Below are 16,269 nucleotides of genomic sequence, written 5' to 3'. Positions count from 1 at the left end.
CGCAGTTTGTCCCGGACTTCAGCTACAATGAAAAAGACACAAAGCTGGATTTATTCTGTGTCTTTGCTGCACAGCTGCCTCTTCTTCTCTCATTCTATCCCCCTCCCTCTCCTGTTTCTACTTCAATCATGAAACTGATCAATGATCAGCTGATCGGCTTTTCTCTCTTGTTTGTTTATCGCCCACTTCATGCCAGAAAGAGGAAACCAGCGGATGTCACGCTAAACAACAGCAGCAAGTTAAGCTTGATCAGCTGTTGTTAGAATTTATTTAATATTAATTTCTAGTATCAGCTGATGTTTGCTGGAGCCACAGCTATAAAAGCTGCTGGTCATGATGGTTTGTATATCTGGTGAGAGGGAAACATGAAGATGAAACCAGGAGATGTCCTTACTGAATCATCAGAGCTGAACAGGTGATGGAGAAACAGGTTTACCTTTTAGGTGACATGAATGAGTTGAAGGGAAGTTATGAACTGTTTCTGAGAGACAAATAACACCAGGATCCTTTTCTATGTAGCTGACAGCTGGTAACTGTGCAGGGGCGGGTCTAGCAAGGTTTTGCCAGGGGGGCCAGGTAGGGCATTAACAGGGAAAGGGGGGGCACAAAGAAATACTTTTCTTTCTTATTCTCATTTAAAATATCTAGCTTTTATTAAATAATTATCTGAATCTTGTGAACAAAGTTTTTTCTGACGTAAAATTTATAGAAATCATACATATACCAAAAAGACAGTGTACATCACTGTCACAACAGCGTTTGTTTTCATTCAAAGGCTTTATGGCTTTAATACCTGGTGGGCCGGTCTGTAGTGAAAATTAGTGATGGTAAATTTGATTCTTTTTACTGAATCGAGTTTTAATGAGTCACTCACCAAAGTGAATTGGGTTTTTTGAGTCATTTGATTCACTGAGTCAGTTGACCAGAGAGTGCAAAAAATGTACATACATTACTCAAACTCAATTTGTTTCTCTTTTCATGTAAATCCTACTGCTAAGATGAATGATTCTAAAAAAAAACCCCAACTATTTTATAGAGCAAAAACATTTCTAAAATTAAGCAATTTCCTATCAAAATTGCTTAATAAACATTTATTTTGTTTATTTTTATTTTATTAGTATTTTCCTTAAATGTGTTAAATATATATTTTCTCATCTAAATGTCCACTGAGCTGTGAGCCAGGGGGCGGTAATGCGCCTTAACATTGGTTGCCAACCAAGAAGAAGAAGAAGCTGTGAGCCAGGAGGGAGGGGTGAGTGAATGAGGGAGGGAGTGATTCATTCGCTCTATGATTCAGCACAGGAAGGGAGGGGGTGAGTAGCTCAAATGTGCTGTTAGCATGTTAGCAGAGCGATGCTACTGTGAACCGAGGAGCTATTTTCTTGATGTGAGCTTCTACTCAGGGTTTTTTTCTTCCAGTTCAGAGCAGAATTTTTTTTGTTAAGATACTGGATGTTGTGTTTTTCTCCATAATTTTAATTATAAGCTAGATACATTGCTGCTAACAGCAACAGGGATGAGTCAGTGAGTCAGTTGGGCTTGTGAATCATGATTCATGAGTCAGTAAAGTGATTCTCGAGTATTGAACGATTCGTTCATGATTCGCGCATCACTAGTGAAAATTCCTAATTTTTTGTCCCAGTCCAGCCCTGCAGGTTAATACTGGCAGTGTCACCATGCCAGTATTTCATCATCAGCCAGTGTTGTTCTTTATACATCAATATTACCAAAGTTTACCATAAGGCAGCATAGAAAGTATTTAGTTGCTTTCAGGTTTTATTTAAATGTTAGTCTTTTCATTTGTTTCCCCACTTTTTTCCTGTTTCAAAATCAAACACCAGTTTGTGAGAAGATTATCTTCTTTTTTTAATAGGCAGATCAAGTTTTGCATTGGCATTGGCTAATTTGCCAATTGTATGTTAAAAATGTTTGTATTTTAATATTTAAAAATGTTTTTGCCCAAAACATATGTGCACTATATGTCAGTAAAAATACTATGCAAATATTGCTGTCCTTGAATGCTGAATAAACACTGACAGAGCACTGATTGTATCTCTTGTACTTTATCAACATAATATCTAAAAACTTTGCACTATAGTGGTTAAAATCTCATTCTAATAAGAGTTAAAAGCTAATTCAGTTATTAGGTTTATAGGGTTATTGAATTATGGTTAATGTTTGGTAGATTTTTTTAAACATTATCTGCCAATTACATCTGCCACCCTTTTCCAAATCTGTGCCCCTACCTGGCCCCCCCAACAAAAATTTTCTAGACACACCACTGTGAACAGAATCAACTTTTGGGGATTAACCAGAAGATATAAAACAGGAAAAAAAACTAGTTAAAGCCAGTGTGTTAAGCCAGGCTAGGAGAGTAATTTTTATCACCTAGCCTGTTATTTTTTCTTTTGTCTTTCTTGCAGCTACCCTCATATTTACATGGACAAACAAAACGACTAAAACTTTGAATAGATTTTTCAGTTACATAAAACAGGAACAAAAAAAAAAGTTGAGTAGGGGAAACACTATAAACATTTACAATGTTTACTAGGGGTGGGGGAAAAAATCGATACTGTGTAGTATCGTGATATTTTGTTTGCTAATAATGTATCGATACAGGGACAGCAGAAATCGATATTTTGTTACAAAAAAGTTTTGTGGACTGGAACATGCTCTGACTTCAGAGCATGTTGATCAGCTCCTTTTTCTGAGCAAGAATCCTGACATTCCTTCACTGTCCAAATGTGTGTAACTTTTTTTATGGCAGCAATGAACATGACAGTTTACTTATTTTCATTTAAGACATGTTGTATTTTAATTAAGTTTAAAACTTTTTTATTTAATGTAAAATTATATTTTGTTTTAATTTACTTTCAAATTCTTCAGTTGCTGAAGGGGCTGCATAGTTTTCACAAATTTCATAGTTCAGAATAGCTATAATTGTACCAGATGGTAAGTTGGACTAGACTGTAATACAAACCGTTCAGTTTGTCAACAATAAAACTGACTGAAATGAGAGAAAGACTGAGTGTGAGACTTTGTTATTAGATAAAATGAATATTGATAAAGTTTACCTTTATGTACAGAATCTGAATATCGCAAAATATTTTTAAAAATTGCAATAATATCGTATCGTGCGTTAAGTATTGTGATAATATCGTATCGTGGGATGTATGGTGATTCCCACCTCTAATGTTTACTATGACAGGCTGAGGGTATCATTATCTTGGTAAGGATAGACCGTGGATTTGTAGCTATGCAAAGAAAGGCCTTCCCCAGAAATGGGGCCAGAGACAGCCTACACCCTGGACTGGTCACCAATCTGCTGCTTGGCTAACACATAGAGACAGACAACCATTCACACCCCATTACACCCATGACCAGTACCTTAACATGTATGTCTTTGGAGGCAACCTAGAGAGAACCCACACGGGCTGAGGCAGAACACTCACTGAAGGATTCAAACCCTCTTGTTGTGGCTAAGCTAGGTCACAGTAAATGGAAAATGGTTCTTATACAGCACTCACAGATTCTATGCTTAAGTGCTTTCTGTTCAATATTCACACTCAGGGTTTGCATCTTAGCCAAGGACATGTGGGGACTGAACCACCAACCTTCTTCCCTAAAAGTAGCGTCAGCTGTATATGACATCTGAGAAATCACAAATCGGGAGACCCTTTAAAGCAGCACCAATGTAGTGGGATTCATAAATAAATGTTTGTTTTGAAAAACATCTACATTCCAACAAATGAATAAATATGAAAAAATCACATTTTGACTAAAATTTAGTTTGAAACTCAATGATTATTCATCTTGTAGTCTCCAGCAGTGTTATACGACTGTCAGCATGAAAGAAATACAGAGCAATGCTCACCAAAATTTCATAGTCTGCAAGGAATCTATGACTTACCTTAATCAAATACTATCTGAATGTGGGCTAACATGTGGTTTACTTTGTCTGCTCACAACAAAGGACAAGTGTTTGAAAAAGGTAAACAAACAAGGAATATGTGGGAGAGCTCCAGATTTGACCTCACACTTTTATTGTTTTTTTTTTAAAGACGTGTCAATAAAAAAAATGTTCAGAATGGAATTTGTTCTTTTATGAAAATATCTCAGCACCAGAAACATTCAGGCACACGTCACACTTGGGAAGTAAAGCTGACCCTCTGCCAGCAGAGGGCAGTCACGCATCGTTGTGGTTGGTGCAGACGAGGAGAAGAGTCCCGGCTTTTGACGTCACTTCATTTTCATTCTGAAGGACTTCCAAACTAGACTTCACTGGAGATTTAAACAAACAAAAACAACCACAAAATTTCCTCAAAGATCCGTGACGACAGCTTTCTTCATCATGATCAGCTGCAGCTTAGTGAACCCTTGTATGGTCACATACTGTTATCCAAACTAATAAGCAAAGGGAATCCAGATAATGTGGAACTGTCAGAGAATATAAACTTTTCTCTCTGTATGTGGTCTGAGCAGGTTTGAATTACATCCGTGCTTCTGCGTGAAATCTGTCACCACGCTCCATGAACTTACACCCTGCTGTCAAGCCGACAGGAGAAGAGCAATACGTCTGATGTGGATTTTCAAAATAATCCTCTCATGTTATAGAGCCTTGATATAGAACACGGAAGTTAGGATGAAGTTAAGATGGAGACAGAGAAAATAAGCAAGATAAAGTGTGTGTGTGTGTGTGTGTGTGTGTGTGTGTGTGTGTGTGTGTGTGTGTGTGTGTGTGTGTGTGTGTGTGTGTGTGTGTGCGTGAGAGAGAGAGAGAAAGAGTTTTGGATAATGTTAATTGAACTTACTAGGGCACTTTTGAATCATTTCCATATTCCAAGAACATACAGCTTGTATATACAAAGTATATGCAAGCACATTATGTTATTCACAGCCGACTGCAGAAACAAGGTGAATGTAAATACAAATATCTGTGATCCTCAAGACTTACACACCTTTTACTGACAACTGTTACTACTTATAATAACAGTAATTATTATTAGTTAGGCTCCAGGCTTTAAGGGGGTCATATGATGGGGTTTTTCTCTGTATGTATCATTGTAGTTTCTACCTTAGAATATAAAGCGCCTTGAGGCGACTGTTGTTGTGATTTGGTGCTGTATAAATAAAACTGAATTCAAATGAATTGACTTGATGGACTCTTCTGACAACTAATTGAGGGATTTGTTAAATTTCGACAGAAGTAGAGATATTTTCTACTAATACTACTACGAATTACAATAAACAGTCGACGCTTTTATTTTGTAGGCTAGACTATCATCCGGTCTCGCGGGTACAGACTCGGAGAATGACGCTCACTCAGCCTCACTCAAAGCTGTTGAACCCTCTCAGCTGAGTAGAGGTCCCCGTCCTGCGGCCAAACAACAGACCGCTCCTGGTTCTGAGGGGAACACCCACCCACACCCACAAACACCCACCGGACAGGACTGGGACTTTCTTTCTACGTTCAGTTGTTTTTTTTTCTAAACTGCGCTGAGAAATTCTTTCTTTCTCATTTTTCCTCCCCGTCTGAATCGCGAAGTAGAGGTTAACCCCATCAGATACTTTCTGCTTGTTAGCGTGGATGTGAGTCTCCGTTTCACTGCAGTCAGCACTATGGACGGCTGATTCACCAGCTTTACACCTAACAGGTAAGTTCAAGGCCGTCCTTGATTAAAATTGATTAAAAAAACAACAACAAAAAACAAGCAGGAGTTGTGGAAAAAGAACCTCTTGTAAAATTAAGAATAATAGCCTGTATTCTCATTCAGTTTTTCTTTGTTAAAGACAGAAACCTGCTTGGTGGCATAATGCGCGTATTATCATAAAGTATTATTATAACTTTAATTCATATTAGATACTTGTTTGACATGGAAGGTGGGCCTGCTTTGTAATTTTGCAGTATTGTGCTCGCAGTTTGTTTGGATATAACAGAATTTGTCAGCGTCACGCGCAGTCTCCGTGCCAGTTTACCCAGCACACTCAGACCAGACTGCTTTACAATGGACACAGAGCGGGACCACCGTGCGCACTCTCTTTGTCAGCTGATGTAGGAATGTGCATGAGCTGTGCGAGCCAAATGTCAAATGCCTTGCTCACCTGCTAACATTCTCCTGGACATACGCGGCTGCCTCTTTACTGCCTCATTTAGAAAACAGAAATCACGCACTTTGTGTTCACTGAACTTGGACGGAGTTCACTGGCGTTTAGAGACGTGAACATGGGCTCGCTCTCATTGTTGGGTAATGATTGTGGATGTTGTTTATGTCGCGTGTGGTGACGAGAAACATCTCATCAGCCTTTAGACAATGAGGAAGCTCACCCTAAGACAAAGACGTTTCTCTCATAGATTGATGTTCTTGAGTGCGGGGTGAATGCATGGTTTGGTTAAAATGGCTAAAAAAAGGGAAGCTTGACTTTAGCTCAACAGCTGGTTCTCCTGTTTTAAAACAGCTGTCAGATTTAATCCAGCAACATGAGAAACAGCTTAGAGATTGATTAAATCAAATCAGAGCCTCCAGAAAAACTCTTCTAAGTCTCGTGAGAGGTCAGTGATGGAAAGCAGGTTTTCTTCCCATTTTTTTTTTTTTAAAGGGGTCAAATGTCTTGATAGGACAATTCATATGCATTTTTAATGGCTGCATAGCCCGGTCTTGAACCTTGCTTATGTAGGTCCTGTCATCCAGACACTTTTGGAATAGCTGGCCATCTGCTTGCTGCTGTTCCAAAGCACGATATCGCATTACCCACGATGGACTGTGGGGGATGAAATAAAGTGCTTTTTATTGCTTTATCACTTTTTAGAAAAGTTACACTGTTCATAGATTTAAAGCCAATTTGTCAGTTGTGCCATGTAAGCTGACTGTGGAGATGCTTGAATGAAAAGTTTGTAAAAGGGAATATAAAACTTTGTTTCTTTGAGGGTTTTTATCTTACAATATAAAGTGCCTTGATGTGATTGCTGTTGTGAATTGGGACCATATAAATAGAATAAAACAAATGTAAATGCTCTTTGAAGAAATATACCAATATAGCTTATGGTTGCCAGTATTTGTTGGTATCAACATTTTTGCGTGATATCAGACACACTGATTGGATTGCCTATTGGCAAACAATATATTACCAATTATGGTGTCTAAGGTTTTTGTCACAGTGTCACAAAATAAGGTGTTGAAGACCTGAAAGATTGTAAATCTGTTTCTTTTTGTAATGAATATTAGAGCCAAACTGCTATAGACATTTGAGGACAATATCGATATTTGGACACTTATCAATATATCAACCGATAGTTTATTTTTAAGCTAATTTCCTTAGCATTTGTTTTAAAATCTAAAATGTGTTATTTATTCACTTGTTTATGCATGTGTGGCATTCCAAATAACTGTTGTCCTTATTAGGAAGTTGCAGAGTAACTTCTGGTGGACAAACTATGTAGCATCAATACTCATATCATGGCTGAATGATGATTTTCCCTGTCTCTTCTTTGCTTTTAAAATCTTTATTTATTGGCTATTAAAAATGATGATATTGGTAAATCATCATATAGCTAATATCACCTGATAACATTAGTCTGTAAGTAAATTGGTAGAGTTTTAATGAATCATTTTGGTTTTACCTAACACTAAAAGTGGAATAAAAACAACCAAAAGAAAATGGTGTTGTCATTCATAGGTTTTTCTAAATACCAGTAACCAAACTTTAACAGTCAGTGCATCCATAATCCGTATACTGCTGTACTGCTTTGAGCTGTAGCTAGTATAACCTAGCAAACATTTTAGCTTGAATTAGCTAATGAGAACTTGCATATATTCATATATTGTCTTCATTTTTAGCGACATCTTTCTTGTCTTTATCAAGGTCCACAGTAATAATAAGTTGTGTATTCAGTCTGTTTAATGTATTGCAATTTTCTGAACTAACTTAAAAGTTGGAATCGACATTAGCTCATGTTTTTGTTAGCTTTAAAGGCTTTTTTACTTTACTGTTTCAGGTGTTTCTGATGTATGACTGACAATAGATAGTGAATCTATCTGGAAGGCTGAATCTATAGATAGTGAATCTATTGTCTATCTATTACACACACAGAGAGATCCAAGAGTAAAAAAAAAAAATACATACAGTGGACATTCAAAAATATAGGAATTTAAAAATTATAGTAAAAAGTGAATGATAATAGAAAGCCAGAATGGTTAAAATAACATGTAAGGTTTTATATGCTTTCAACAAACACACATTAATTTAGTTCTGTTTTTCACTTACAACCTTTTGTTAAATTTTGTTAGGCTTCAGACTCCATACAGCAAGAAATCTTCTGGGTCACACCCAAAACAGTATCGCAGGGCGGCTGCCATTTCTACATGGAGAGCTTTTGAAATCAAACTGTGGCTCATTATGCTCATTATATGTGGCATACAGCAAGCATTTAGGTTTCTTCCGGAGCCCAAACCTCTCAGACACACGGAGAGGAATGGGTCGAAGGCCACTTCAGCTGCAGCTGGTCATTGAAAAAGTGATGCTGCTCAAACCACCGCTTTCTAGCCCTTTCTGTGAGTCACAGAAGCAGGACTGCTCAGCACGCATGCAGCAAGGACAGGGCTTTTTGATTTATAGGTATCAAGTGTTGACTGCACTGTAGGTTAAGTAGTTTGCCTTTAAACAGCGAGAAAAGTGGAAATGAGTGGGAACAGTAAACGGAGTGCTTTTTCCTTTTGAAATCAGAAGCCTCCTCAGCAGGCCGTCTCATCCATAACCTTCTCGGGTGTCACATACCGTAGTAGGATGTGAGATATATTTTTAGCAGCATTTTTAGTAACACAGGCATCGGTTGCTAATCATAAAAACAGGAAAGGATGTGATCCCTTGCTGAGTTTTGATGAGCACTTGTTAATGAGTAACTGTGTTGTTAAGTTGTTAGGTGATTTCAAGGCACTTGTTTGCTTAATCATATTCAGAAACATGAACTGGCATGGAAAGAAATGAGAGGGCAAACAGCCTATCCAAGTAGGTGCATCAGTGTTTGAGAGGGGGACAATGTGCACACCAGATTCTGATGATAGAAGTATTAGGGCGTTCCCCATATCGGTCACTGCAACAGCTGGTGGTCCCTTATGGTACATTCTTCTGAGTGTGTGTGTGTTTGTGGTAGTAGGGTGTGGGAGTGGAGAATCTGCAGAGAACACTTGCTGGGGCACCACTGTGGCCACAGGCATCCCTAGGAAGATAAAGGAAACTAAAAGGCATTGTTCAAGCTCTCGGCCTGTATTTTCTTCTCTTCTCTAACTCCTAGCTGCTTCTTTTATCGGTTTTCCAAGCTTAGTTAAGACAACTCACATTTGGTTGACCCTGCTTCAGATACGCTTGCTATCTCCTGGCTAGATTGGATCTTAGGCCTCAGTAAGCCCTCGCGGGAGTTGGCTGACAGTCAGATTGGCAGCCTAATAAATACTCCTTTTCATTAGGAGCAAGCTTTCATTCACTGTACTTAAATGGAAACCCCCTTTCAATTCCCTCATCCTATTGACCATACAGGATTTACAATAGAGGCGCAGGGCGTTTGTCAAGAAAAGCGCGCACACACACACACACACACACACACACACACACACACACACACACACACACACACACACACACACACGTGTCACATACTGAACCTTGATTCATATCTTTGGTTCTGCTGGAAGGGTGCAATATAATGAGTGAAAAATTCAGCCTGAACTCTTCTTGGTAGAATCAGTTAACTAAGCAGATGGATGGGGGTGCCCAGATAACCACCAATCCACAGATAAGGTTTCATTTCTTGGCGGTGTTAGGAAGTGGAAAGCTGGTTACTCATTGTGGTTAGTCTGTCTCACTTCTTTTGTCTACAACACCTTATCTAACAATTTATCTCCTATGATTTAGAACATGCCCCTTGGAAATTGTAGGAAAGATATATTTTTTTTTAGTGGGAAATCTGACAGGTTTGTAGAAATTTGAATTAGATTGACTAAAAAAGTACAATTTCATTGTACTTTTGTTCTGAGGAACTCCACAAAGAAAAGTAGTAATATTCTAGAGTAATTTAGAGACATTTCAAAGGCAGACTTGGTGTTTTGGAGTGCTTGACTGACAGTGTCCTAAAAATGTTTCTGCAGTGTGGTGTACAATACCTGGTATTTCATTTGAGTTTAGAAGAAAGCATAATGCGTCCTATGTGGTTGCCCCTTAATTTGATTGAAGATGTGTTACTGCCCAGGTGTTAAGAATATTTACCACACTTACCTTTTTGTTCATGGACAGGAAACGGCATTTTTTTTTTTATACAAATAAAATAATCTCACAATGAGTGTAGATGTGACAGTAACTTCTATTACTAATAATGTTTATTTTACAAACACTTTCCATTGAGCAAGGTACTTACCTCATCGCAGAATAATGCTGGCGGATAAAGGAGTGCCTCTTGTTCTCTTTGTTGTGTTAGCAGCTCTTTCCTAGCTGATATTGTATGAACACATTAGTAGTTTTTATCTTGCTGTCCGCCCTTTTTTTCTTCTTTCTTATCAACTTAAATAAATGCTTTTAATTGGGTTTTTATTTTCCATAACTAAATTATTCATCTTCTCCCTTTGTTCTTTGGATTGCTTATCACACTTGCACATGAAGCTGGAAAGCTTGAATATTATACTGATGTTTTCTTGGGGGGTTTGATATTTCTGTAATTTTGGCCTGTAGGTGTTTGTGTACCGTGGCTGAATTGTAACTTTAATATTGCTATCCCTTTCTGCCGGGCAGCTTCATCTGAGAAGACGATGTTCAGAATGAAGTATCAAAATTTGGATTAAAAAAAATTCAATATCCGGAATAGCATAGAATCCCTAGCTAATACAACAATAAGGTCAACATTAATCCTCATTCATGTAATCCTTTTTGAAAAGGTAATCTTCTTACAATAGGTCCGAAGAAAGCATGCCTTATTAAACCCAGAGGGTGTGGCTTTTATTGTTCTGAAGCAGCCCTCAGCCGTAGGACAGTTGTGCATGTGCCACTATCCACCAGTGCCCTGCCTCAGCCACATCCCTGGTCCCTTTACCAAGCTCCCTGGAGAGCCTCAGCTCTGGCTGCAGCTCATGCTCTAGACAAAACCCTAAACCCCCAGCTGCCCCATTCTGTATTACTGCTTTAGGCCCCTAACTCTCCCTCTTCACTACAGAGTTACAATACATATAAGGCACTCTTGCTGAATTGGATTAATTCATTACAACAGCTAAAAGGAAATTACATCTTGATCTTGTTCATGTCAAAACCCAGAAGCCTTCAGAAGAAATGTGACTAATAAGCATAATTTATATTCTGCGTTGAAGGTTGAAATGACTCTGCTGTGGGAACTCGTTCTGCATCACCCTCAAATGCCATTTTAGGGACCGTTCAAATAGCATCTCTTTGCTGTACATAATGCAACCATTTTTATTAGATTTCAGATTTGACTTTCCGCTCTTTTCCAGTTCTTTGTACAGGCTTGTGTCTAAGACATCACTGATGACGTTGGATCTGCTGATGGTAATCAGGGGTCTGACTGATTGCTAAGCCTAGTCCTTGGTGGCACTACAGAGAGTTGTATGCATATTTGAGTCCATGCTGCCTAAACTTTTAGACAGTTACATGTATGTCCAGTTGCTGCAAAGCTGGAAACATAAACTCTCTTCCCACTAAACTGTTGTCCCTGAAATCCAGCCCTAGGCATCTGGGCAGTTGCCGTTGGACCCAGTAGAGTTATGCTAGTGATGTGGCTGACTCACAGGTGGAGCATTCTTTTTTTATAAGACATGCCTAAGCTGCTTGAGCTCTTTGGTATACTGCAACTGCCATTTACTGCCATGGGTGTTATCAGTGTTTCACTGTTAGTTCTCAAGATCAGGCTTGAATTAATGACTGCTAGTAACAATTGAAAATCACCAGTGGTCAATGAATGATCAATATAATTTGCACAAATGTCAAGATAACATTGTGGGAATTGGCTGATCAAACACACCCAACTCAGCTGCTTCACTCTGCTGTCAGTTGAGCTAATGGATTACTTGTTTGTATATTTGAAAAGTAAGGTCCAGAGGCTTAGTCAGCTTTGCTTTCTTCATTGACTGCAGGGGTCCGCTGTTACTCGGCTGTTTGTCTAATCCTCAGGTTTATCAGCAGTGAAAGGGATTTTTAGAGTGTCAGTCTAGATGTCAACAGATAGTAGATGGATTCAATCCCCTTAGGCTACTCAAGAGAGGGGATGAGGGCAGAGCTGTAACTGTCCAAGGCTATGGATCATCAGTAAACCATACTGCTGCCATTTACTTTGTCCGTGTTAAACAGTCACTGGTATTAATGAGGTTATTTGAGCAATAGCTCTTTGGATTTGAAAAAGTTGAATTTAGTTTAGACCCTACTGAAAATGCAACTTGCTACTTAACTGCTTCCTTGATTGGATAATATTTACATTTGCTGCTCTCGATTATTCTTTCACTTTCAAATCAGCTCACTTGGCACTTTTCATGGTGGATAAAACTAAAATCCTCTTATGCTTCCTCCTGATTAATGAGAAACTGGGGGAAAGTTATAAAAAGTTGAAGAGTAAACCATAAAACCTCAAGGAACGATCAGTATGAAGTCCACTTCAAACTGAGTGTAGGGAAGATAAAGCTGGCCTTTGCTAATTTAAAAACAAATCACAAACCACATGAAAGTTTTGATTGATGTTTGGACAGTCGCATGTGACAATGAGCCTTCCAGATTACATGTATGCGAACAGGATGTCAGAAAAGTCAAGGATATGGAAGGGCTGCGGTCTGTGGTCTGAAATAACTTAAAACTTGCAATAATGTTCCTGCAAACATTAGGTTAGCAACCATAGCTAGTTGTCTTGGTATTATCGTGTTGATGTACCTCACAGTCCCATCCTTCATAAACCAAACAATGCAGGACTTGAACCCTGTTGAATATATTGTTTTCCAAGTTATATTTTTTTCTCAATAGTCTGTTGGAAGTAATTGGCCTCACTTCTGCTTTTTTAATGAACGCAAACATCTGGGTAGCCTACTTCTGTGATTGCCATTGCTTTTTTGTACAGAAGTTACTTGATTTCATGTGCAGCACGGATTCAACAGTTACATGCACAACTGACCTGACAGCTAATCTGCAAATTCTGGATAGAATTTTTTAATCTGTCTGGCGAGTAAATTCAGAAAGCTATGTTCTACAATCTATTAACTTAGTTTCTTTGCGTTGGTTGTATGTTTTATTTAGTTGTGCAATAAATGCTGGCCTTCCAATTATGCTTAAACAGTAACTCAGCAGGAAATGCTGATCTCATTCTATGTGAGATTTCTCCGGAAGGCTGGTATTGAACCTGAAAAGTGGCTTTAAATTACCCTGTTCTCTAGCTCATGGGAACTGACAGATAGATGCTTTTCTGCCAGACTGTTCCGAGCGTTTGAGTGGCTGCTCACTCAATGTTATATTAGATGAGGAGACGAGCAGAATGGTATAATTTAGTAAAGGATCTTGGCCTTGTGGGCGGAGTGTAGCAGAGAAAAACTGGGATTTGGTGTGTGCTTACTCCAAATGCAGCAGCTGCAGCAGAAAGAGGAGGAAATCATTTAGATGGTTTGTTTGACCGGTTCGACCGTGGCAGTCCACTGGTCTGCCGCATTTCTATGATCCAGTTGGCAGTCAGCCATAATCAAAACATGCCTGCTTATTAACATAAAGCCAAGGCTGTTGATATAAGGAAGCTAGAACCCTAGTGGAAATTGTTTTTTTTCCTTGATTTGTGTATGTTCATGTCTAGGTCAGTGCTGAAGTTATGCACTGTAATAATCCTATAGTCAAATCCATTTTGAATTGGCTGAGATTTTTGTCTCCTTTTCCCCCCTGCTATGGTAGATGCTACATTTCACTTTAAAAACGCAGCTGGTTTTTAGAATCACTGGATTAAAAAAGTCATAATACATTTTTTATTACCAATTTTAAGTAATTTTATGTTTGAAAAAGAACTAAAGAAACTAAACTCCTGAACCCCTTTGTGCAGGTTTTAGAAAATATAGGCCCTAAAAGGAAGGGCCCATATGTCACGCAAGGAGTATAAAGTAAAGTGAGAAATGGTCTGCTTAGGGAGTAAAGCTCCTACTGCTATACTGCTTCACTTAGATAACATTTGTCCCTCTCCTCACCCCCAACCGGTTGCAGCAGATGGCTGCCCCTCGCTGTGCCTGTTTCTGCCCGAGGTTTCTTCCTGTTAAAAGGGAGTTCTTCCTTCCCACTGTCTGAGAAAACCCTAATAATCAGATGTCCTCCTATAAGCAAGGATCCAAAGGAGGTCAGCTGATTGTAGGGTCTTTACTATATAAATCACATGTAGGTTATTTAGCACTATATAAATAAAACTGAATTAAATTTGACATGTGGCTGCTGTTATACATTTCTGGTTAACAGTGGCTGCAAGGTGTAGTGGTTTACACATTCACCTAAAAAGTAAAAGAACCCTGGTTTGATATCAGAAGGAAACACAGATCTCTTTGGGGTTGTGTCAGGAAGGGCATCTGGCATTAAAAACCGCCAAATCAAATACATGGAGCTACCTGCTGTGGCAAGCATTTGTGATTAAGCTTTAGTTGAGTCATAATTTGCTCCACGACACGTCACAGCATAGTGAATAATGCCTGCCAAAACAAACTTTGAAATTTGCTTCATTTACGTGATTAAAAGCTCCAAACTTTCCAACTTGCATTGGTTGATTTTGCATGATTTTTTTTTGTCTTGTGATAGTAAACCCTTTGAGGTCTAAGCCAACTCTAACCCTAACCATGGCCTAGCCGCAGACTTTGTTTTGGAAGTTTGTGAATTGTTTTGATGTTTGTCAGAATTGTTTTCTTTTCTTCTTGCACAGAAGAAAAGAGGATGATAAGTGCATTAATCATATAGCAGTCATACACAATTTAAGTACCAAAAAATCAATTATTTGTACCAGGATAAAACAGTATCAGTGTTATTTTCCTATCAGTCACTTCTGCACGGTTAAGATCTCAGTGGGGGCTTGAGTCATGGTTCATTAATAGATGATGATCAACAATAACTCTTGTATGTATAATGGATAAAATATACATTGGGTTATTTATTTATTTATTGGCATGGAGTGCGGAAGTGTAATTTCCTGTTGCAGGAAACAAATATATGGATGCTCTGGGCTATGTTTACTTAATATGTATGTAACCGAACAAGTGATGTGGCAGTGGGGAGGCTAACCAAAGTGAGCACAGTGTGTCTGGGTGTAGTCGGGGAGTATAGATTTTCATAGTGGTTACAGCATAGTCAACCACACAGTAAGTGAACAGGAGGAAATGATCCAAACACAGTAACTGGATCTTTATAGACACCTGAATGTTTGACAGCTTGATGTGCACCTCTGTAGTTCTGTTACACTCCGGGCTCACCTGCTCTGTTGGTCACAGCAAACTAGGTATTTGGAAAATAGCACAGTGTAAGAAAATGACTTATTTTCCCAACATGAACGAGTAAATCTGTTTTGTTGCACGATTCACAGGCTGTTGGTGCGAAGGAAATGAAACTGATATAAAGATTTTTGCACAGCAATTCAACCGAAAGCAAGTGTCTCTATTGTGGGACTGTTTTCACTTCTTCAGAAAAATGAATTTCATGTTCAGCAGCAGATTGAAGTAGTGACGCATTTTTATATAAAGATTCTTACCACACCGGAAAACATAGAATGAGAATAGGTAATAGTTTAAGAAGACTTCTTTTTATATAAAAATAGTCAATTTTTCTCCATGCTCAATGCTGGATCAGGCACTCTGTGTTAGATTTAACAATTAATAGGTGTGTTTGTGATATCTGAGGATTCACATAACTTAGCTTGGATAACGTGAAATCGATTCATTAAAATCCTGAATCGATTTTTTAATATAAATTTATTTTGCTCGAAATGACAGAATCTCAGGTGAAATCTCACAAAATTTCAACAACCACCAAACAGCTAAGACAGTAAATGAGAGCAGGAACATGGATTCTGCACAAAGACGTAAACACAAAGCGAGACCCGCGGATCAGAATCAGTGAGATGTCGCCTTTCTCACCTGACGGCACGGACACGGTCGGGGCTGAAAGCCGACAGCTCGCTGATTCTGATCTGTCCGCGGGTCCGCGCTTTGTGTTTACGCCCTTTTTGCGCCGATTCTAAAGCTGTTAGTTTGATCTCTCTCCAAACAATAAAAATAAAACTGACTGAAC

At 38.7% G+C, this 16,269-nt stretch overlaps 1 protein-coding gene across 2 annotated transcripts in view; it reads left to right on the top strand.

Annotated features, from left to right (window-relative positions):
• The first annotated feature begins 5,339 nt into the window (after positions 1 to 5,339).
• Positions 5,340 to 16,269, top strand: part of plxnb1a (plexin b1a) — a 74,703-nt gene continuing 63,773 nt past the window's right edge. For both annotated transcript variants that reach the window (XM_084916767.1, XM_084916766.1), the window contains exon 1: positions 5,340 to 5,654. The gene's annotated coding sequence lies outside the window, so the exon portion shown is untranslated. The remainder of the gene's footprint in view (positions 5,655 to 16,269) is intronic.

This window comes from Perissodus microlepis, chromosome 20, assembly GCF_051167445.1.
Source record: "Perissodus microlepis isolate ML-2025 ecotype Zambia chromosome 20, ASM5116744v1, whole genome shotgun sequence".
NCBI lineage: Eukaryota > Metazoa > Chordata > Actinopteri > Cichliformes > Cichlidae > Perissodus > Perissodus microlepis.
The sequence above is the reverse complement of the archived record's forward strand: the minus strand, read 5'-3'. Positions and strand labels throughout refer to the sequence as shown.